The sequence below is a fragment of the Myotis myotis genome, unplaced genomic scaffold, assembly GCF_014108235.1.
Source record: "Myotis myotis isolate mMyoMyo1 unplaced genomic scaffold, mMyoMyo1.p scaffold_m19_p_3, whole genome shotgun sequence".
NCBI lineage: Eukaryota > Metazoa > Chordata > Mammalia > Chiroptera > Vespertilionidae > Myotis > Myotis myotis.
Window position 1 is genome coordinate 186,083,746 of NW_023416335.1, and position 17,048 is coordinate 186,100,793.

Consider the following 17,048-nt stretch of genomic DNA (forward strand, 5'->3'; position numbering starts at 1 on the left):
ATCGAACCTGCAATCCTTCTGTGTGAGGGCTGAGTCTCTAACCACTTAGAAGCACTGGCCAAAGCAATTGGTAGTCTATTTTAAAATCCCACTTATTTAAGTTAATTTTTTAGAAATTAAAATGTGCTGTTATTTAAAATTCAAGTTAAATTTAAATCTTTAAAAGTTAGTCTGCGGGACAGAAACCAAGATGGCGGCATAGGTAAACACTGGAAATTGCTGCCTCACACAACCACTTCAAAAATACAACTAAAGGACAAAACGGACATCATCCAGAACCACAGGAAGGCTGGCTGAGTGGAAATTCTCCAACTAGAAGGAAAGAGAAAAGCACACTGAGACTCAGAGGAGGTGCGGAAGTAAAGTGCAGAGGTACAGAGGTGCACGTGGAAAGGGCTGGCAACTGAGGACTCAGTTGGCTTTTTCAATTGGGAGGGAGACACAAGCTCCCAACTGGTCTGAACTCCAGTTCTGGGCGAGTCTCTGGGGACCCAGACTCATACAGGGAGAAACTGAACTGTCTGGCATTGGTCAGAACTTGTGGGTGGCTTTCTCTCAGAAGTGCTTGCAGCGATTACCAGGACACTGAGACGCGGGGCCTCTTAGGGTAGGACTGAGGATCAGCCATAGCTGTTTGCTCTGCCCTGTTGATTCCCTGAGACCCTGCCCCACCCAAGCTGTGTGCAGAGGTGTTTGCATATGAAAGGCCTGGCCCTTTGCAATCTGAAAATTACCTAACAAACTGCAGCTGGGTCAGAGAGGCCCAGAACTTCCAAAAGAAGGCCCAAGGCCCCACAGCAGCTTGCATTGCTTCACAGTTGGGCCTCATCTAGGCACCTCCAAACTCCAAACAAAGAAGAGGAATCTGGAGATCTCTCCATAACTACTGCTGGGTAGCCCCAGGCAGAGGCTAAATTAGCACCTCCTTAGAGATCCAAGAGCAGTGTACCCAGTGGTCAGAGTGGGACCATCCAGATTACAACTCCTCAGATCCATAAGGGACACACTCAGGGGGCAGACTCAGTGAGCACCAAAGCCCCACTGAAGCATGTCTTGCCCCAGAAGGGTGTCTTCAGATTATTATTGTAGATCACCCAGGGAGAACAAAGGGTAAATATTTAAATGCAGCAGTGTTTGACTATATTCTGTGCAGTGACAAAACCTGAAGTCATTTTCAAGGTCCACCATTTCTTACTTCTTTTCAGTTGGGTCAAGTTCCTAAGCTTTCTAAATCTCCATTTTCCAGCTAATGAAAAGAAAATAGGATTCCACTGAGTCTCCTATATACCTACTTCAGGACTTCTGTGAGGATCAAATGAGATGAGGCAGGGGGAATCGCTTCACAGACATTTGGTTAAAGTGTAAAATGTTTCCACCTGGCTATAAAGCAAGCCATGTTCCTGGGCTGAAGAAACTGCAAGGAGGCTAGTCACTAGGGAGAGGAAGCCAGGTGTTGCTATGTCACATCATTACCTGGACAGACACTTAGCATATTAGCCTTTTATATAGATAGACTATGTAAGGTTTAATTGTAGTCTATGTATAATAGGTTTGGATTTTTTTACTCTAGGTAATATGTTTGTTAAAAGAAAAACCTAATATAGGAATATAGGTTTGGGGTGCCTTACATGCAGAGTATACTTAATCAAAGGGACTATGATCAATCTATGACTCAGTTCTTGGCACACTGTGTTTGAATATTGTGTTTTTTTCTGAGTGCACGATTTTAGAAGGAAAATGAAAAGTCAAAGTACATTTAAAAGAGGGAAAAGAGTGCAGTTTTGAGGGCTCAGCAGGCCATTTGAGGAATAGTGTAAAGTACCAGAGATTTGAAGAAGAGGAAAGTATTAGAAGATCTTCTAGTAGTTACTTCATAGTTTGCTTCCAATAGTTCGAGGCTTGCAATGTCTGTAAAGAATGATATTAATTTTGTGCAGTTCCTAGGGCAGAACCAGTGCCAGTTGTGTAAGGTGAGGGAAGTTGATATGATGATCACAAATCATGACATAGGCTTTAGAGTTAAGCAGACCTGGATTTTAATTCTGTCATCAGCATTGGCTTTGGTAAAAGGAATGACTTTTACGCTTCATTTTCCTAATGTGCTAAATAGGTATAATAAGGCCTATCTCATTTTAAGGATTAGACATAATATATAAATGTGCTTAGTTCTTGGCATAGGTTAGTATTTAATAAATAATCATGATTACACATAAATGGATAATAGAGATTTCTAACACTGGAAAAATTCAAGTGTATGGTGCTGTGGTAGGAATATTGGAGAGAGGATTCCTACTTAAGACAGGGGACTTAATTTAAGATCTATTCCCACTTTTAGCACAATGCCTTTAATTTCCACATTGGTCTGAAATCTTTCCCCAGACTGCTTTTCCCTTGTTGCACAAAGTAATCCGTTGCAATCTACTGCCATCAAGTTGATACTCTCTGGTGGACTTCTGGAAGTCAGCTTGAAAAAAGTCAACAGGTTGTGGGCATAGCTATGACGAAAGAGGTCTGAGAGTAAGAAAATACAGTGTTCACAGGCAAGGGTCTTCTCCTTTAGTGTCTCCACTTGCTACTCAGGGAGCAGGCGAAGGTTTCAGGATTGATTATGCTACTAGAGGCACTAACTGAAAGAAGCCTCCACTGCACACCACATCAAATTCCTGGCAAGAAGGAAGCGAAAAATGTGATCCAGGTCAGGCGTGAAAAGCGGGTCTGGACTTGTTGGCTGGAACTAAGGGCAGGCAGTGTAGAAAGTCCCAGGGACCGAATGGAAGCCCTTAGATGCCATCAGTTTACCGCAAAAGTTGAGGAGACAAAAAAGAGGAAAGCGACAGGAGGGGGGAAATAGGGTGGAGGGCTCCAGAGGGAAGAGGAAGGCTGGCAAGGTCGTGGACTACTAGAGTTGTGAACCAGAACCTTGCCGGGGGGCGGACCTCTACCGAGTCTCCCAGCTGCTAGTCCAGCTAGGTCACTTCTGCAAACCTGTCTGTGGCCGGCAATCTCCGGCCGGCTTCGATCGCAGCCTTGATAACTTCCCTGCGGTCCCTCTCACGTCCACTGGGTCCCACCCGCCTATTTGCCTTTAGCGCTGGGGGTCGACCAGATAGTCCGCGGCTCGGCTGCAGGCAAGACCCGGAGAGCGGATCTCGCTCGGGGCGGCGCGCGTGTGCGCGCGCGCGCTCCCTACGAGGATACTGGGCATGCGCGGCGCGCGGCTGGCTCGGCGGCGAGTGGTGAGCGGGCGGGCAGATCCAGACTTCGCTGGCAGCGGCAGGCGAGGCGGTGTCGGCGAGCGCCAGGTCCGCGCGGGGCTAGTCCCGGAGATCGCTTCTCTGCAACTGGGCGCAGACAGCGGCTGGGCGGCTCGCGGAGGACGGGGAGGGCGCCGTCCAGGTCGGAGGCTTCCTCTTGGCCACCTCCTGCTCGTCTGGGCTGGAGGCGCCTCCGGGGAAAGCCGCGGCCCCGAAGGCGGATCCGAGGTAAGAACCCCTCGGTGAGAGGCGCCCGCCGGGATCCGACGGTGGGAAGTCATCCTGGATGTTAAAGACCCGCCTTTGTGTGCTTGGAGGGAGCGGTGCCCCGCGCCGCGTCCGCCTTCATTCACTTTCACTGCTTTCAACTGGTGTCGGGAGCCAGGTGTGCGCGCCCGCGCGTCGGTCCCGGTGCGCCCGGGAGCCCGTGCCCACCCCGGCCGCCTGCCCCGCGCCGCCCGCCGCGCCCGGGCTCCGGGAAGGTGAGCGGGGAAGATTCACGGTGTCCCTGCAATATTTCCTGGTAACCTGAGCTTCCGCAGATCCACCTGCGCTTCTCTGGGCGGCGGGGCGGCTACAGAACGACTGTTCTTCTCTGGGTTCATCGGCTACTCTCCCCACCTCCAAACGGGGAGGGGGTCTTTTCAGATTGACATTCTGGGACAAGGTCTCGCCAGCGCCTGTCTCCTCAAATGAATATAACTCTTTATATTCGAGGAGTTGTCACTTCTAATTCCTGTTGGCTGACTCCCCCCCCCCCCCCCCCCCCTTTTGAAAGCTTGCTCCGCTTTATTCATCATTTTACTTTTGGGAAGATGGCCTTTCTGGTGCCTGTCAGTTAATGCCTTGGGAGTGGATTTCCCCACCTCTGCAGACCCTGCTGGCTCCTCAGAAGCTCACTGTCTTTCCTTTCCTTTCCAGGACTACCTGTATGCAGAATCTTTGCACCGATTGTCCTCTTCCTTTGCATTGTTTCTCAAATTCTTCTTTTCCCATAGTACTGCTGGAATCTCTAAGGGCAGGACGCTGCGGTATTAGGATTTGAAATGCATAGATGTTGAGAGCGGTAGAGCATTAGGAATCGGAATCCTCCTTTATAAAATATATTTCAATGACATGCATTCTGGCTTTTTTTTTTTTTTAAAGGTTTCAGTTCTTGCCTGAGATGATAAGAGGAATAGCTAATATCTTAAGAGTTCAGATAAAACTTGGTTCTCGAGGTATGTGAATAGCTTGATTTTGGCTTTGTTATTCCGGGGAGATAGGAGAAAGGATTTCCAGAAGGCTGCTTTATATATGTATCAACAACAGAGCAACTGTGTTGTGTATTGCTTGCAATTTATTTCCGTGGAAAGGATACCATTCTTCTTTCTACAGCGACTTGGGTTTTTGCAAAGTGTGCGCTAGTAATTTAGATCATGTGGTCTTTGAAATTAAAGTCAGTGTCATCCTCTCTCACCTTAGTATAGATTTTCAATTTGAGTTGTAGTTTTCTGGACATATTGCTACAGTTTTTAAGTTGCTGGTCTGGAAAATTTTGGGTCATGGGTTCAAATTTTTACTTACAATTTGAAAAAATAATGCACTTTATAAATATGCCATGTAAAGGGTAGGTTAGGATATATCACAAATGTAGTAACGTTTTATAGAATGCCTTTACTGCAGAATTCATAGAGTAAGACTTTTTAAAATTCCACAAGCCATTCATTTCACAGCAGACAAAAAAGAAAACTTGCTTTTTAATTCCACTAATCTGAGAGATACCACTTTTTATAATATTTGATACATACTCTTTGAAATCTTTTTTTTCTTCCATCTCCAGTGTCATTCAATATGATTATATAGTGATTTTCAGCTTTGTAGTGTGGGAATACTTTAAATTAAATTGTATTTAGGGTGATTTCCCCCCCCAAAATGGCTTAATCTTGTTCCCTATCAGGAATCTAATGTCTAAATAAAAGCAACATTTCCTTTTGCTTTAATCTTTAGCTTTTCTTGCTTTAAAGTTTTTATCTATGCTGATACTTTTTGGATAGTAGTCCTTTTCTATGCTATGACATAGGTTTTCTGTTCTTTGCTTTCAATATTTTTATTTGATACATTTTAAGTCCTAGTTTTGTCTACTCTTTCTTTTTCCTCTACTGTTTTCTTCACCTCTAATAATTTTGCGCTAGCTCACTTGAACCATGATTTATATAAGAAAATTTAGTATTCAGAATAAAAGATGATAGTTTTTCTCAAGTCTCTCTTTAGATGCTTGAAGTTTTGTTGGATGAATATTTTAGCACTGATTTGATTTATATAGAATTTAGGTTAGCTTTTCTGAGTTGTATGGCTCCAGCATATTTGGTAGTTATTTAGATCATCAGAAAACAACACAAGGGAATGATTGATAGGTTACAAATTTTCAGACATCTGCAATGGTCTGTAAAGGGAAAAAGTGGAATTTTCGTTAAAGTACTTCAGCTATAATACACCCCTTCTGGGAATTACTGCATGAAATTGTTTGCAGCTGTTAGTGATTGAAAAATATTTTCTTAAAAAGAAAGTCCTATAACAGAATAGTTGTAAACATTCTAAATTTAATATATGCAAGGAAGTTGTGAAGTTCTTCAGTGTTTCACTACAACATCTTCAATATTTTCTAGATGCATTCTTAAATGAGATTTTAAAAATATATTTTATTTTTTAGATCAGTTTCATATTTACAGAAAAAATTATAAAGTTAGTGATTTCTCATGTATCCCTCTACCCAGTTTCCCATCTTATTAACATCTCACATTGGTATTTATTACGGTTAATGAGCCAATATTGCTACATTATTATTAACTAAAGTTTATACTTTATTTAGATTTCCTTAGTTTTTATCTAATCTCCTTTTTCTGTTCTAGGATCCTATCATAGGCTATTACACTTAATGATCAAGTCTCCTTAAGCTCCTCTTGGCTGTGACAGTTTGTTTGTCTTTCCTTGTTTTTGATGACCATCGTAGTTGTGATGAGTATTGGTCAGGTATTTTTTAGAATGCCCCCCTCTCCCCCCCAATGAAATTAGCCTAATGTTTCTCTGATGATCAGACTGAGGTTTTGGGTTTTGTGGAGGAAGATCACAGATGTAAAGTGCTCTTTTTATTACATTATAGAAAGGGTACATACTATCAACATGACTTATCGCTGTTGATATTGATCTTGATCATATGACCGAGATAGTGTTTGTTAGGTTTCTGCACTGAAAAGTTGTTTCTTTCAGGCAGTACTCTTAAAAGGAAATCACTGTGCACAGCCCATACTTAAGGAGTGGAGAGTTACGTATCTTTTCCTCAAGGGTGGAGTATCTGTATAAATTACTTGGAATTCTTCTGCATGTCTTTCTCTCATTTATGTATATACTCAGTTATTTACTTATATTTATCTGGACTTTATATATTTAAAGGCCCGGTGCATGAAATTCGTGCACTGGGGGGGGGGGGCGGGGAGAAGGGTCATCCCCAGCCTGCACCTTCTCCAATCCGGGAGCCCTCGGGGGATGTCCAACTGCCAGTTTAGGCCCAATCCCCTGACCAGCAGTTGGACATCCCTCTCACAATCTGGGACCGCTGGCTCCTAACTGCCTCTCCCTGCGGGCCTGGTTGCCCTCAACTGCCCCCCCACCAGCCTGATCGCCCCCCCACCCCGCCAGCCTGGTCATTCCACGCAGCCTGTTGTTCAGTCGTTTGGTCGTCCCTCACTAACCCCCCTGCCGGCCTGGTCGCCCCATTCAGCTTGTTGTTCGGTTGTTACTGTGATGGTGTCCTGGACAATTTGCATATTCCTCTACTATTAGTATAGATTATTAGTATAGATATATCTCTGATGGAGCCAACTGTAAAATATATATATGTATATATAAATATATAAACACACACATGTATACATATACATATATAGTATGTATATAACATATGTATCACAATTACACTTTGGGTTATAATCTATTACTACTTTTTTTTCTTGCTCAAATTGTCTCAGCTTTGACCATTGGGAGCTCTTTCAGTTGCCTCCATCATTTTTTAAAAATCACTTACTTTCTACATTAAAAGATGATTCAGGCTTATATTGTATATTTCTATTTCCTGCCCCAGTACTAGACTTAGCCAGAAAGAATCTGGCTCATTTTCTTGGGAAATGGTATTAGAAACTAAGATGTGGGTGCTCGGGGTTCTTGTGGCTACTGGTGTGTCATTTCTTTTAGGCCCTCTCATTTGACACAGCAGGAAATACATGTGTGTATACAAACCCATGGACATGCACTTATCTATACATATTTCTCTGTGTAACCATGTGTATCATGTTAAGCTAATAATGAGTTCATATGGATGTCCCTTCTCTACCTAATCCATTACCACCTATATCACTCTGGCCTTCTCCCCCTGCTTATCTGTAAACTCACTCCAACAGTGAGAAGAAAGCTGGCTCCCACCATTTGCCATCCATTTACTTAATTGTTCAATTCCATTATATATGTACAGCAGTATTGAAATCGTTAGCCTATACTCCCTTTACAGAGAGTGGAAACACTTTATCAATTAGAGTGCAGTTCCTTTTGCTTTTAGCCTTACAGGCTCCTTCTCCTCCTATCTCCTTTAGTGAGGTTGCTACAGAAATGTACTAGTATAATACAGTTTGATCTTTTTGTCACAATCTGCATTCCATCCTGGGATCTTCTGACCTTCCAAATTATTATTTTTTAATTTGAGAACATTAAGGTTCATTCTTTGTTCTGTAAAGTTTTATGGATTTTGACAAATGCATAATTTCATGTGTCCATCATTACGATATCAAAGTATCATACAGAATAATTTCAACATAGTAAACATCTCCTGTGCTTTACCTATCACTTCCTTATCCTTGGCAAACAGTAATTTTTTTTTTTTTTTTTTTTTTTTTTTTTACTGTACTTATTGTTTTGCCTTTCCAGATGTCATATAATTGGAATTACCAGACTGGCTTCTTTCACTTAGTGATATGCATTAAGGTTTATTTATATATCTTATTGCAGTTTGATAGAGTTCCTGTTGCTTCTTCATCCTTGTTAGCATTTGGTATTTTCAGTTTTTTTTATATTATGCATTCTAATAGGTATGTAGTAATATTTTATTACTGCTTTAATTTGCCATTCCTTAATGATATTTGATGTTAAGCATCTTTTCATACTCGATTTTCCATATGTATATTTTTTTTGGTGAGATGTCTGAACTTTTGCCTGTTTTTTAATAGGGTTGTCTATTTTTTTATTGTTGAGTTTTAAGAATTCTTTATAAAGTTTTTGATACAAGCACTCTGTCAGATATGTGTTTTGTGAGTATCTTTTTTCTTTTTTTAAAATATATTTTTTATTGATTTTTTACAGAGAGGAAGGGAGAGGGATAGAGAGTTAGAAACATTGATGAGAGAGAAACATCAATCAGCCACTTCCTGCACACTCCCTACTGGGTATGTGCCCACAACCAAGGTACATGCCCTTGACCGGAATCGAACCTGGGACCCTTGAGTCCGCAGGCCGATGCTCTATCCATTAAGCCAAACCAGCTAGGGCCCCCCTCAGTATTTTTGATTATTTGTTGGTTAAATCCATGTGTGCAGAACCTGTGAATATTGAGGACAAACTGTAATTTATTTTCTTCTTCCGCACTAACCCAGCGATTCTTCTTTGTGGAAAATGGAATGTTAATATGAATAATATCTGTCAGTTCTTTTAGATATAACCGTAGGAAATAATGAAGTTTTCTTTTTTTATGAAGAGTATCTGAAATAATGGATTTGCAGGGTGTATGCTGAGAAGAAACAGATAATGTATGTATTATCTAGAAACTTGATACTTAGCAATATCGTCTTTAATGTTACCTATGCCATTACTCTTGCAACAAAGGGCTTTTTTTTCAAGTACCTTTCTTTTACTAAACACTTTGTATTATTGGTATTGGGGCCAGAAGTATTTATATTATAATACTATAGTTAGAATCAGCCTTCAAGAAGCATCTAGAGAGATCTGACATAGTAAAACTAGCACCTAGTTTTATAACTGTTAAATCATATTGATCTTTTTTAATTTTTACAAGAGAGTTTTAAGGCAAGTCTCCTTATTTCCATATTGCAGGTAATAAATAGGCTCATAATCTAGATGGGAACCCTGATCTTTCTGACTCCAAAACCCACCATGCTCTTTTTACTTGGCTGTGTCTCATAGAATAAAAGTACCAGGATAGTATCAGGATGTCCTTGATTTAAAAAAAAGAGAGAGAAAAAATTATGGACACAGACAATAGTGTGATGATTGCTAGGGGGAGGGGGAGGAAGAGGGTATAAGGGGAAGGAAGAGGGTATAAAGGGGATAAGTGGTGATGGATGGAGACTTGACTTGGGGTGGGGAATACACAGTGCACTGTAAAGATGATGTGTTGTGGAATTGTGCACCTGAAATCTGTATAATTTTGTTAACTAGTGTCACCCAATCTATATCTATATATATAAAAGGCTAAGCGACCAGCTGACCAGCCGGTAGGTATGACATACACTGACCACCAGGGGGCAGATGCTCAACGCAGGAGCTGCTGAGTGACAGCAACTTTGCCGAGTGCTCTCTCGCACTCCGGAACCCCTCGGGGGATGTCGGACTGCCAGTTTTGGCCTGATCCCTGCAGGCCAGGCCAAGGGACCCCACCTGCGAGAGGGACCCCCACTCACTCCGCAGATGCCCTTCGAGCCCTGGCGCCACCCTAGGTGCGGCAGGCCGGGGAGGGACCCCAGGAGGTTGGCTCCAGAGCATGTCCGGCCTGTCTCGCCCAGTCTTGCCCTACCGGCCACCTTCTATTTAATTTACTTTTAATGTGCACGAATCCATGCACCAGGCCTCTAGTAAATTCAATAAAAAGACAACAACAATGAAAGGTATAGAACATCAGCATCATCCCTAGAAAGCGGAGGATGAACAGTTCTAAGTTATCTGCCTTGCTAGATATCTGTTTAGATATCCAAGTGCCTTTAATCACCTGCCCCTCAAATGGGCATACAACCTTTTTATTTTTCTCCTTCAAATAGTTTTGGACCTACTTTTATTCCAATCTTCAAACACACATCTCATTTTAATCCCTGTTGATAGAGATTCAGGTTAGAAAAAAAAAAAGAATAAGTTTTCTTGAAAGAGGAAATGAGGAAATTGTGGGGGATTAAGAGAAATAAAACAAATAATGGTAGTATTAGGTAGTTGTTTTTTCCTTTGCCCCACTGAATTATAAGTTTCTTAAGGGCAGGAACTAAGTCTCAGTTTTCGTTAAAGAAAGCACATCACATGAGACATATTCACAAAATGTTTGTTGAATGAAATGAGCACTTACTGTCACTTTTAACACATATGTTTAGAATGGTTAGAAGGGGATGAGTTTTTCCTCACAGAGGAGGTTGAATTTATATTTCCCTCCCTCCCTCCCTCCCTTTCTTCCTCCCTTTCTGTCTTCCTGCCTTCCTTCTTTCCTTCCACATTTGGTGAGCATCTGTTCTGTGCCAGACACTGAGACTATAAAGATGAATAAGACAGGGTTTCTTCATTCCGTGATCAGGGAACCCAGAAAATGGAGGGAAGCAGACATTTCAGTAGAGTATAGAACTAAACAGAGTACATATTAAACAAACAAACAAGTAATGGATTTTGAAATCAGAGAGATCTTATCTGCCTTACTTTTCATATCTAAGAAGTGGAAACTATAATACTACCTACTTTGACACAGTTGTTGAGGGGTAGGTTAAATGAAAAAAAAAAAGAAGAAAAAAAGTATATCCCAGCACATTAATGAAAAGAGGTTCACTGTGGCTGAGGCAGTCAGAAAAGTCTTTACTGTAGGAGGTGACATTTGAATTTTATAGGATGAATTTTTGAGACCCAGAATGAGAGTAGGAGTTGGGACTCTGGGGCATTCCAGGCAGAAAGATGAATATGTTTGATGTGTGCACAATGCGGGGAGGGACATGATGGGAGTGGTGGGAAATTCTGTACTTTCTCACATACAGAGTCTACAGGGTTATTAGAAAGAACAGAATAACCAGTTATTTTTCATTTTTATAAGTAACAATACAATAGAGTATTCACTACATTGTAGTAGGAGAGAATAAAGATACCAAACCTGTTTTAAGAGCTGCATGAGTGTCCGAATATTATGACTGACTAAAGTCCTTATGTAGTTGATGAATTCTTATGTTCTTTTTTAGTCCTGTGATATTCACGTGATTTTATTCATGAAGAGGACTTGTGTGCTTTTGGGTGAAATCAGAGGTCCTGTTCCAAACCATTGTTATATTTAGAAGCATAGAACATTAGAATGTAACATCCCACAAAGGCATCATCTAGTCCTATTCTAACCAACTAAGAATTCTAAGAACCATGAACAGTTTTGGACCACAACCTGAAACTTAATACTCATGAATGTGCTAAAATAATGTGTTAGTGAATGAATTATGTACTTGATAAGAGGTCAGTTTTCTATAGTTGAAAAATTGTGTTTTTGATATAAGAAGAGAAGAAAAAAAGATGATGATCAATAGAAGGAAAAAAATTAAACTTAAAAGAGGGAAATATTTTTAAAGTCCTTTATTGGAGACTGTTAATATATAAATTTCATTTTATTTAGAAGATTTTATTAGCAACATTAGAATATTACCTCTCTGTACGAATATTATTTCTTATTCTAGAAATACATGTGCATTACTGATGTATTTATTGGGTTAGTGCAACAATAGAATGTTTCTATTGAAATATTTGTGATCATTAAACACTAACTTGTTTCTATTGATTCTAATATGTCTAACGTTTTGTGATATTGTTTCTGTTTTTTCTCTAGAAAATAATATGTTTAAAATAAAGTACAGGTGGCAAAACAATCCTATAAAGAAAAGTGGGTGTGAAATTTGTCACATTTGAAGGACATTGAATACATTGAATACAATTTATTTAATATTCTACAACAGTTTTTACATTTGAACTTGAATAGTAATTTTAGACTTGAAGAGAAAGAAGAGGGTTTTTAGTAGGCAATAAGACGGTTTTAATTTTAGACATGAAGAGACAATAAGGTAGTATTAAACATGAAGAAAGATGCACTTATCATAGAGAGGGAAGATACATTTAACTTTCATAAATGGAAGGAAAATGGAACACTATTACATGTAGCCCCCCTCCACCCTGCCCCATGACAGCTTGCTCAGTTTGTTTGTAATTTCCAATTTTTCTTTCCAGTGTGTTTTCAAAACTTTAACTGTTTTATGACTAAGGGCATAATGAGATTTTAAAATATTACTCTTTAATTTAGAAATATTGATTTAGAAACCCTGTCTCAAGGTTGACTTGCCTTATGATTTTAGTGTGTTTACCTACATTATCAGAACTTCTGATGTATAGTGTGTGTATTTTTAGTACTGTGTACTACAACTAGTGTTAAAAGGTTTTTTTACACCTCAGGATCTTTTTAGTCTACAGACAATATTAATTTTTTTGTTAGTTCTTTTATTTAACTCTTTTGTGGGGCCTTGTTAGATTCTGAATAATTTAAAAGCCGTGGAATTCGTTCTGTGATAAAAATCTAGTCATTGGTCCAAATCTTGTAGCATATTCACGTGATACTCATGCATGTAAAGGTTTAGAGTTAATATATATGCCTGAAGAATGTATGTTAAAGATAATGTTTTTAATTATTGAGGAAAATACCTTATAAAGATTTTAATGGTCATTAATTTGCAGATTTGCTTAAAGTTTCATCTTCTATTTTATTTATTACTAGAGGCCCAGTGCATGAAACTCATGCACTGGTAGGGTCCCTAGTGGCTGCTGGCCGCTGGCCAGGGCCTCCCTCCCTTCCCCCACTGGCCCTGCCCCTCCTGGTTGAGGGGACAATTTGCACACTACGTTTTTATTATATAGGACTAGAGGCCTGGTGCATGGATTCATGCACCGGTGGGGTCCCTCGGTCTGACCTGCAGGGATAGGGCCAAAACTGGCTCTCCGACATCCCCCGAGGGGTTCTGGATTTCTAGAGGGCACAGGTCAGGCCAAGGGACCCCACCAGTGCACGATAAGGGCCCGGGGAGGGACCGCGGGAGGGCATATCTGGCCCATTTGCTCAGTCCCGATCAGCCGGACACCAGCAGCAAGCTAACCTACTTGTTGGAGCGTCTGCCCCTGGTGGTCAGTGTGCTTCATAGCAACTGGTCAAATGGTCGAAAGAACGGTCGAACACAGCATATTAGGCTTTTATTATATAGGATTATTGTTAGTTTTGGTTAATCCTCACCTGAGGATATCTTTTCCATTGCTTTTTCAGAGAAAGTGGAAGGGAGAGAGGAGAGAGAGGTAGAGTGAGGGAGAGAGAGGGCAGGGAGATGGGGTGGCGGGGGGGGGGGGGGAGGGAGAGAGAGAGATCAGTGTGAGAGAGACACATTGGTTGGTTGCCTCTACTGGGGATCTAGCCCACAACCTGATCATGTTCTCTGATTGGGAATCGAAACTTGGCCTCCTGGTTCATAGGTGGAAGCTCAACCCCTGAGCCACACCAGCCTGGCTCATCTTCTATTTTAAAATGAACAATCTGTGATAGTCAAACCTGAAAAACAATATATAAAGAATGATATAGCCCTAGCTGGTTTTGCTCAGTAGATAGAGCATTGGCCTGCAGACTGAAAGGTTCCAGATTTGATTCCGGTTAAGGGCACATGCCTGGGTTGCAGGCTCGATCCCCAGTAGGGGGCATGCTGGAGGCAGCCAATCAGTGGTTCTCATCATTGATGTTTCTAGCTCTCTGTCTCCCTTCCTCTCTGAAATCAATAACAATATATTAAAAAAAGAATGATATAAAGAATTATCAGTTCTATATTTTATGTATAATAGTATATTTGCTATCTTTGTAGGAAAGATATATCATCTTTTCTTTTCATATTATTTTACTTTTCTATATTTTTATCCAAATTATTGAAATAAAAGGTTTAAGTACCATTTTTACTACAACATTCATGTACTTGGCTGTATTTCTCATTTCCCCCACACTATCTTAAGACTTGCTACTTCCATGGTCTCATATAGAAAATAGACTGACAAAAATCTTGAAGCAAATAAATGATCATGTGGATTTTCCCTTGACACTCCTTCTCCCACCTGCTGCTCTCCTGCTTGCTTATCCCATCCTCTAGCCCCAGTGTCTGACAGTTTTATTCAGTCCTCAGACAACTTGAGTTGAAAATGTATCTTTCATAACTTTGCTATCTTTCCATTTACTGTTCTCTTTCTCACTGCCTGTGTGAGACCTCAGTTATGGGGATTAAAATCGGAATAAAAGACATTCATGGTGGTTATGACAGTGGAGGTTAAGTTTAGGCTGCTAGAGGGCGTGAAACAAAGGAATGATTGAAACTCTCATTACCTTCATTTTATTTGGGTAGTAAGTAAATTATTTTGGAAGTAGTAAAGTCTCATTATGAAGATAATAAAAATCTTGATTTGTCTGGAGTAAATACATTAGCAGTGATTAACTGGAATATCTTAACACCATTCAGTTTTTGTGCTAATTAGGAAAGATCCACCATGGTTTTATTTCTATATTAGAATTTATGCTACTGACTTTTTGTTAACCTTTTGTGTTGTAGGAGCCCGTTAACAATGTAGGGAATTAAAGAATTTGAATTATACATATCTCATGTGAAGTCATATGATACAAAAAAATAATTGTATGTGGAGTACTTCATGACCTCCTAAGGGGTCTTTGAATAGGAACAAAAGTCTCATCTTACCTCCAAGGCCTCCTCCCCTCCACTTATATCTGTTACATATAGTTATTTCCATTTTCTCTCTCTGCTCGGTAGTTAATAGAATATTTAAAGAGTGAAGTCATGAGCTATCCCTGTGCAACAGAATAGATGTGAGAATACTGCATAATTTAACTCAGTGGCTACCAATTATATTTTGTGTCCTATTTATTGTTTTCAAAGGCATTTTTATAATCAAACTAAAAGATCCCAAACTAATGGATGAAGTGGTAAAATGATGGGGAAACTAGTTGTGGTAGTAAATGGTAGATAATGGAAATAGTTTGGTGGTAACCAAAGGAGAAACTCAAATACTTCTCAGGAAATCTAGAAGCCATTTTAATCACTGCTGTGCCATTCGTGATTTACATATGAGGAACTTTGATTATAAATATTGAAAAGTGTAATGTATTATTCGATAAGAGTATATATTAAATATTTACTCAATAATTAGATACAAAATAAAAGGTTTGGGTTCCAAATATGGACAGTCTTATTGTAAGATTTAACAGCCAGATCTTTCTAGCTAACATTGATTTCTTTAGGGTAATGTGGACATTAGTTTGAATTTTAGACATTAAGCGAAACAAATGCTTGCTCTTATTGGAAGCTGGTCTAGCTAACTACGCGTTTGAGAGAGCAGTTGTGCATTTGGGGGAAGCATTTTAGATCAGGCAGCTGATCTGAGCCTGCTGAGTTTTCCTCTTCCAAAGGAAGACAGGAGTCCGTAGAACTTTGCAAGGGGTTGATTTGAGAACATGGCTTCATTCTTAAGACCAAAGAAACTAATTCAGCCAGAAGTGTGCTTTTTCTCGAAAATAACTTTTTAAAGCTTCTAGCTGTGATCATTTCAGCTTCCTATACCCCCCTTTCTAATACTCTTAACTAAGTTTTTGCTACTGTTGTCAACCATAGCAGTGGCTGGAATGGATAAAGTTTCTTTAAAAGAAAACTGTAGAAGAGGTACACAAATGCGTATGAATACAATAAAATACATATTGAACTGTCCTTTGTATATGAAGGCGTGTTTTGTTTGTTATGATGGTGATAGATCCATTTTAGCTTCTCCAGTGATCCTTCTTGTGACCTGAGATAGTTGTGTGAGATTAGAGATTTGGCTAAACCAAAGCAGGCCCATCGGCTTTATTCAGCCCGATCTGATTTCTTGACCTAACAGTCCTGGACATATACAGCTTTATTTAATGGAAAATAATTTTTTTCAGTTAGTGAAATTGATCTCTTAATAAAGAAATATTAAATAAGTGCCGATTAACTGCTAGACATATTACTAAATAATGAAATATTATAATTAACAAAGTTAAGATTCCTATCTTTATTGAGTGTACCATGTCAGAAACATAAATTAAAAGAAGCATAAAAACGTAAAAGAAGCATCAAATCTAGTTAAACAATTAAAAATGTGTAAAATAAAGAATAACCTTTCTGGCCTCTCCTTTATTTCCTACTTCTTTCCCTCCCTCCTGCCTTCTCTAACTTCTAAGAGAGTGAAGATATTAACATTTTGTATTATAATTTTTTACATGTACATATGTATAGCCCCATTTCCAAATTAAGTATAATTTTACAATAATTCCACAAAGGAATATTTGTTATTTAGGAACAGCTTCAGGAAATATTTTAGTTTACCAGGACTCCTTTTGAAAGATTTTCAACTATTAAGGTCAATTTATGATCAGGTCAGACTGGAAACTTAGGAATGAAGAAGCCATTATTCATAACAGAGGATCATACTGGAGATCTCAGACTGGTTGTAAAATGTTAATCTGTAGAGATGTGGAACTATCTCTTATCTTGAATTTGGAATGTGGATAACTTTCAGACTGCCATATGAAGCAATACTGCACTGTACTTTACTTACAAGAAAGAAAAATGTGAATGACTCCTCCCTTAGTGGACCAAGTACTTTCTAACACACCTCTCAGATTACACACCATTGAAATGATCCCCACAATGT

The 17,048-nt window shown here is 39.7% G+C and overlaps 1 protein-coding gene across 5 annotated transcripts in view; it reads left to right on the forward strand.

Annotated features, from left to right (window-relative positions):
- The first annotated feature begins 3,215 nt into the window (after nucleotides 1-3,215).
- EPS8 (epidermal growth factor receptor pathway substrate 8) overlaps nucleotides 3,216-17,048 on the forward strand; it is a 182,208-nt gene continuing 168,375 nt past the window's right edge. For 3 of the 5 annotated variants that reach the window (XM_036296976.1, XM_036296978.1, XM_036296972.1), the window contains exon 1: nucleotides 3,218-3,482. The gene's annotated coding sequence lies outside the window, so the exon portion shown is untranslated. Of the gene's footprint in view, nucleotides 3,483-17,048 lie in introns of all 5 variants that reach the window. The other 2 variants (XM_036296983.1, XM_036296982.1) reach the window with 2 other exon arrangements.